Below are 7,418 nucleotides of genomic sequence, written 5' to 3'. Positions count from 1 at the left end.
TATATTTTAGATTCATATTTTAAGCTTTAAATTTAATTTTAATCTCACTCTGAACATGGTAAGTTTTTCTAATAGAAAACTCATGGTAGAAAAAAGCAAACTAAGAAATTTAAGAAGGATTAATTGGCAAAATATTTGTTAAAAGATATTAATTAGAAAATTAATGAAGTAGAAAGTAGAACAAAAAAAACCCACAAATTCCCAACTTCTTAAAAAATATAAGATATATCAAAAGAAAAGGGAATAATTAAGATTTTAAAATAAAAAAAAAAAAATAAAATACAACAAAAATAAAAAACTAAAACTAAAACTGCCATGTATGGAATTATAATTCCAATACTAGAAGAACAGAAGCAGAGTTAGAAGTTCAAGACTAGCCTGGACTATGTAGTGAGAGACTTTGTTAAAAGTAAGAAGGGGAATGAAACTCAGTGTGTAGAGTTCATATTTACCATGCCGTAAGGTTCTAGTCTGATCCTGCAATACTATATAAACCAGGAACAGTGGCCCAAGCCCTTGGTTCTACTACTTGGGAGGGGGGAGAGCTAGGGTTGATGCAAGATGAACAAGGATTCAAAATTATCCTCAGCTACAAAGTGATTTTAAGACCAGCTGATCTATATAAGTGTTTGCCTCCCCACAGTTCTCTGTACCCAGATCCCATGGGGGAGAGAGCTGGACTCTAAGAAGTGCAGACAATCCTGAGAACACAGGGAAGACCACCACTTCTGCTCACATTCCTGGCCCAAGAGGAACCCGCCTGGAGCTCTCTGCACACAGGAACCTAGGAGCAGTCAGGGACAGGATCCTTCCAGTCTCTGATTGCACCCAGAGCTGAAAGTCAGTCTTTAGGAGTGCTGATTCACCTGAGAGTAGAGGTTAAGATTACTAATTCTGCTCTGAGGGACCCACTAGAGCCCTCTGGACACAGAAACACAGAAACCATCTGGGACAGGATCCTTCCAGTTTCTGCCTGCACCCAGAGGTGACCCTGTGCCAGAGCTCTCAGTACCCTGATCTCCTGGGAAGACAGCAGGTCTCTCAGAGTGCAGAGAATCCTAAGAGCACAGGGGAGACCACCACATTTGCTCACATCATTGGCCCAAGAGGAACCCACTAGGAGCCCTCTGGACATAGCAGTTGAGGAGCAGTCTGGGACAGGATCCTACCATTTCCCATCTATGCCCAGATCTGACCCTGTGATACAGATCTTTATACCCAGTTCCCACAGGGAGAAAGTGAGTCTCCAGGACTGATGACACACAGGCTTACAGGAGGGTCAGCCACTGTCAGAGACAGCAAGTCTAGCTAACACCAGAGATAGCCAGATGGCCAGAGGCAAGCATAGAAACCTAAGCAACAGAACCTTCTGGCATCACCAGAGTCCAGCTCTCCCAGCAAAGCAAATGCTGGTTATCCCAACACACAGGCAAAGCAAGATTTGGATTTAAATATCACATCTCATGATGATGATAAAGGACATTAAGAAGGAAATAAATAGCTCCCTTAAAGAAATATAGGACAACATAGGTAAACAAGTAGAGGCCCTTAAAGAGGAAACACAAAAAATCCCTTAAATTATTACAGGAAAACACAACAAAACAGATGAAGGAATTGAACAAAACCATCCAGAATTGAAAAATGGAAATAGAAAAATACAGAAATCACAAAGGAAGACAACTCTGGAGATAGAAAACTTAGGATGCTTAGAAGCAAGCATCACCAACAGAATATAAGAGATAGAAGAGAGAATCTAAGAGGCAGAAGATATTTTAGAAAACATTGACACAATTGACAAAGAAAATGTAAAATGCGAAAAGCTTCTAACACAAAACATCCAGGAAATCCATGACACAATGGGAAGATCAAACCTAAGGATAATAGGTATAAAAGAGGGTGAAGACTCCCAACTTGAAGGGCCAGTAAATATCTTCAACAAAATTATAGAAGAAAACTTTCTTAACCTAAAGAAAGAGATGCCGATAAACATACAAGAAGCCTACAGAATCCCAAATACATTGGACCAGAAAAGAAATTCCTCCTGTCATATAATAGTCAAAACACCAAATGCACAAAACAAAGAAAGAATTTTAGAAGCAGTAAGGGAAAAAGGCCAAGTAACATATAAAGCCAGACCTATCAGAATAACAGGAGACTTCTCACCAGAAATTATGAAAGCCAGAAGATCCTGGGCAGAGTTCATACAGACCCTAAGAGAACACAAATGCCAGCCCAGGCTACTATATCCACCAAAACTGTCAATTAACATAGATGGAAAAACCAAGATATTCCCTGACAAAACCAAATTTACACATTATCTTTCTACAAATCCAGCCATACAAAGGGTAATAGATGGAAAAATCACACAAAGAAGGAAACTACACCCTAGAAAAAGCAAGAAAATAATCTCCTTGCAATGAAACCAAAAGAAGAGAGACACAAAAACATAATTCTACCTCTAACAACAAAAATAACAGGAAGCAACAATCTCTATTCCTTAATATATGTTAACATCAATGGACTCAATTCCCCAATAAAAAGACATAGACTAACAGACTGGATACATAAAGAGGAGACAGCATTTTGTTGCATACAGGAAACACACTCAGTGACAAAGACAGACACTACCTCAGAGTAAAAGGCTGGAAAACACATTTATAAGCAAATGGTCCCAAGAAACAAGGTGGAGTAGCCATTTTAATATAGAATAAAATCGACTTTCAGCCAAAACTTCTTGAAAGATATAAAGAAAGACACTTCATATTCATCAAAGAAAAAATTCATCAAGATAAACTCTCAATCCTGAATATTTATTCTCCAAATGTAAGGACACCTCCATTCATAAAAGAAACCTTACTAAAGCCCAAAGTACACATTGCACCTCACATAATAACAGAAAAATATTTCAACACCCCTCTCTTAGCAATGGACAAGTCATGGAAAAAGAAATTAAACAGAGACATACAGTAACTAACGGAAGATTGATCCAAATGAATTTAATATATCTATAGAACATTTGATCTTAAAACAAAAGAATATACCTTCATTTCAGCACCTCATGGTACCTTCTCAAAAACAGACCATATAATCAGTCACAAAACAGGCCTCAACAGATATAAGAAGATTGAAATAATCCCATGCGTCCTATCAGATCATTACAGACAAAGGCTGTCCTTCAATAACAACAAAAATGACAGAAAACCCACATACATATGGAAGCTGAACAATGCTCTACTCAATGAGAACTTGATCAAGGAAGAAATAAAGAAAGAAATTAAAGACTTTTTCAAATTTAATGAAAATGAAAGCACAACATACTCAGAATTATGGGAAACAGTGAAAGCAGGGCTAAGAGGAAAACTCAGTGCTCTGAGTGACTCCAAAACAAAACCAGAGAGAGCATACAATAACAGCATGACAGCACACTTAACAGCTCTATAAAAAAGGAAGCAAACACACCTAAGAGGAGTAGATGGCAGGAAATAATCAAATTCTGGGCTGAAACAAAAAGAACTATACAAAGAATCAAAAAAAAAAAAAACCAAACAAAACAAAAACAAAAACAAAAAATAAAGATGGTTCTTTGAGAAAATCAACAAGATAAATAAACCCTTAGCCAGAATAACCAGAGGGCACAGTGAGAGTATCCAAATTAACAAAATCTGAAATGAAAAGGGAGACATAACAACAGTCTGAGGAAATTCAAACAATCATGAGATCCTACTGCAAAAGCCTATAATCAGCAAAAGTAGAAAATCTTGATGAAGTGGTCAATTTTCTAGACACATACTAGGTAACAAAGTTAAATCAGGATCAGATAAACCATATAAACAGTCTCTTAACTCTTAAAGAGATAGAAGAAGTTATTAAAAGTCTCCCAATCAAAAAAAGCCCAGGACCAGATGGGCTTGGTGCAATATTTGATCAGGCCCTCATAGAAGACCTAATACCAATACTGTCCAAACTATCCCATAAAATAGATACAAAGGGAATACTACTCAATTCCTTCTATGAAGCCACAATTATGCTTACACCTTAACCACACACAGACTCCACAAAGAAAGAGAACTTCAGACCAATTTTCTTCATTGATATTCAAAATATTCAATAAAATTCTCACAAACTGAATCCAAGAACACATCAAAATGCTCATTCATCATGATCATCCCAGGGATGCAGGGATGGTTCAATAGAAGGAAATGCTTCAACCAAGTCCAGTATATAAACAAACTCAGAGGAAAACAAAACAAAACAAAACAAAACACATGAATATCTCATTAGATGCTGAGAAAGCATTTGACAAAATTCAACAACCCTTCATGTTAAAAGTCTTGAAAGATTAGGAGGTCAAGGCCCATACCTAAACATAGTAAAAGCCATATACAGCAAAGCAGTAGCCAACATCAAATTAAATGTTGAAACAATCCCACTAAAATCAGGGTCTAGACAAGGCGGCCCACTCTCTCTCTCTATTGAATATAGTACTCCAAGCCGTAGCCAGAGAAATCAGACAACAAAAGAAGGCAAAAGAGATAGAAATTGGGAGGAAAGAAGCCAAAATATCTGTTTGCAAATGATATGATAATACACTTAAATGACCCCAAAAATTTCCACCGGAGAACTGCTAAGCCTGTTAACTTCAGCAAAACGGTTGGATAGAAAATTAACTCAAATCAGTAGCCTTCTTCTACTCAAAGGTAAACAGGCTGAGAAAGAAATTAGGGAAAAAACACCCTTCACAATAGTCCCAAATAACATAAAATTGCTTGGTGTACTGTTGTAAAAATTAAAATAAAAAAAGTATCGGTGTTTTTTACCCTGCTAGGTCCACAGCACAGTGCCCCAAGATATCTGCTAGATACCTTGGCGGAAACACATCCCACCTCCACAGCAGCCCAGTGTCTCCAGCCACCACATGCTTTCCTACACTCAAACTGTCACATAAAAGAACGCACAACACAATAATCTTTGACCCAATTGGTAAGATATAATTGCCCACTTAAACGTACAAAGACCTGTACCATCCATGCCTTAAGAATATTAATAACAACCTGTAAATACACAAAGTAGAATCTTAACGTCAGCCTCCATAATTCTGCCACGCCATCTCTCCTTCTCCCTCCTGTCTCCTCCTTTCCGTTCCAGTCTCCTCCTCTTCCTTCATACTTCTCTTTCGCCCATCCTTCCTTCTCCTCCAATGACAAGCCTCCTTCTATCCTGAACCTGCCTCACCTGTATTTTACAAATTCAATTGGGAGAAGGTTCTGGTGAAATCACCTGATTCCTGAGTACTTGACTAGGCAGCTGTCCTTGGGGCAGTGGAATTAGCAGCAAAATACAGATAACTCCAGGGCAAACCACAACACTTGTGTGAGTCTAACCAAACGAGTGAAAGTTCTGAATGACAAGAACTTCTAGTCGCTGAAGAAAGAAAAGGAATAAGATCTCAGAAGATGGAAAAATCACCCATGGTCCTGGATTGGCAGGATTGATATAGTAAAAATGGCCATCTTGTCAAAAGCAATCTACAGATTCAATGGAATCCCCATTAAACTTCCAACTCAATTCTTCATAGAATTAGAAAGAGCAATTTGCAAATGCATTTGGAATAACAAAACACTCAGGATAATGAAAACTATCTTCAATAATAAAAGAACTTCAGGGGGAATCACTATCCCTGACCTCAAGCAGTATTACAGAGCAATAGTGATAAAAACTGTATGGTATTTTTACAAAGACTGGCAGGTAGAACAATGGAATAGAAATGAAGACCCAGAAATGAACCCACACACCTATGGTTACTTGACCTTTGACAAAGGAGCTAAAACTCTTACCCAGTGGAAAAAGATAGCATTTTCACAAATGGGACTAGTTCAACTGGAGGTCAGCATGTAGAAGAACAGAAATCAACCCATCCTTATCATCCGGTAAAAAGCTCAAGTCCACATGTATCCAGGACCCCCACATAAAACCAGATAAACTCAAACTAATACTAGAAAAAGTGGGGAAGAGCATAAGCATTGGAGAAAATTTTCTGAACAGAACACCTATGGCTTATGCTCCAAGATCAGGAATGGAGATTGGGACTTCATAAAACTGCAAAGTTTCTATAAGGCAAAGGACACTGTCATTAGGACAAAACAGCAACCAACAGATTGAAAAAAGATCTTTGCTGTACAATAAGAACTTCAAGCCTCTGAAGAAAGAAATTGAAGAAGACCTCAGAAGATGGAAAGATCTCCCATGCTCATGGATTGGCAGGATTAATATAGTAAAAATGGCCATTTTACCAAAAGCAATCTACAGATTCATTGCAATCCCCATCAAAATGCCAATCCAATTCTTCAGAGAGTTAGACAGAACAATTTGCAAATTCATCTGGAATAACAAAAAACCCAGGATAGCTAAAATTATCCTCAACAATAAAAGAACTTCTGGGGGAATCACTATCCCTGAACTCAAGCAGTATTTCAGAGCAATAGTGATTAAAAACTGCATGGTATTGGTACAGAGACAGACAGATAGACCAGTGGAATAGAATTGAAGACTCAGAAATGAACCCACACAACTATGGTCACTTGATTTTTGAAAAAGGAGCCAAAACCATCCAATGGAAAAAAGATAACACTTTCAGCAAATGGTGCTGGTTCAACTGGAGGTCAACATGTAGAAGAATGCAGCTCGATCCATGCTTATCACCCTGTACAAAGCTTAAGTCCAAGTGGATCAAGGACCTCCACACCAAACCAGATACACTCAAACTAATAGAAGAAAAAGTGGGGAAGCATCTCGAACACATGGGCACTGGAAAAAATTTCCTGAACAAAACACCAATGGCTTATGCTCTAAGATCAAGAATCGACAAATGGGATCTCATAAAACTGCAAAGCTTCTGAAGGCAAAGGACACTGTTGTTAGGACAAAACGGCAACCAACAGATTGGGAAAAGATCTTTACCAATCCTACAACAGATAGAGGGCTTATATCCAAAATATGCAAAGAACTCAAGAAGTTGGACTGCAGGGAGACAAATAACCTTATTAAAAAATGTGGTTCAAAGCTAAACAAAGAATTCACAGCTGAGGAATGCCGAATGGCTGAGAAACACCTAAAGAAATGTTCAACATCTTTAGTCATAAGGGAAATGCAAATCAAAACAACCCTGAGATTCCACCTCACATCAGTGAGAATGGCTAAGATCAAAAACTCAGGTGACAGCAGATGCTGGCGAGGATGTGGAGAAAGAGGAACACTCCACCATTGTTGGTGGGATTGCAATCTGGTACAACCACTCTGGAAATCAGTCTGGAGGTTTCTCAGAAAATTGGACCATAATACTACCTGAGGACTCAGATAAACCACTCCTGAGCATATACCCAAAATTTGCTCCAACATATAACAAGGACACATGCCCCACT

This window comes from Rattus norvegicus, chromosome 16 (genome assembly GCF_036323735.1).
Source record: "Rattus norvegicus strain BN/NHsdMcwi chromosome 16, GRCr8, whole genome shotgun sequence".
Taxonomy (NCBI): Eukaryota; Metazoa; Chordata; class Mammalia; order Rodentia; family Muridae; genus Rattus; species Rattus norvegicus.
Note: the sequence above shows the minus strand (reverse complement) of the source record.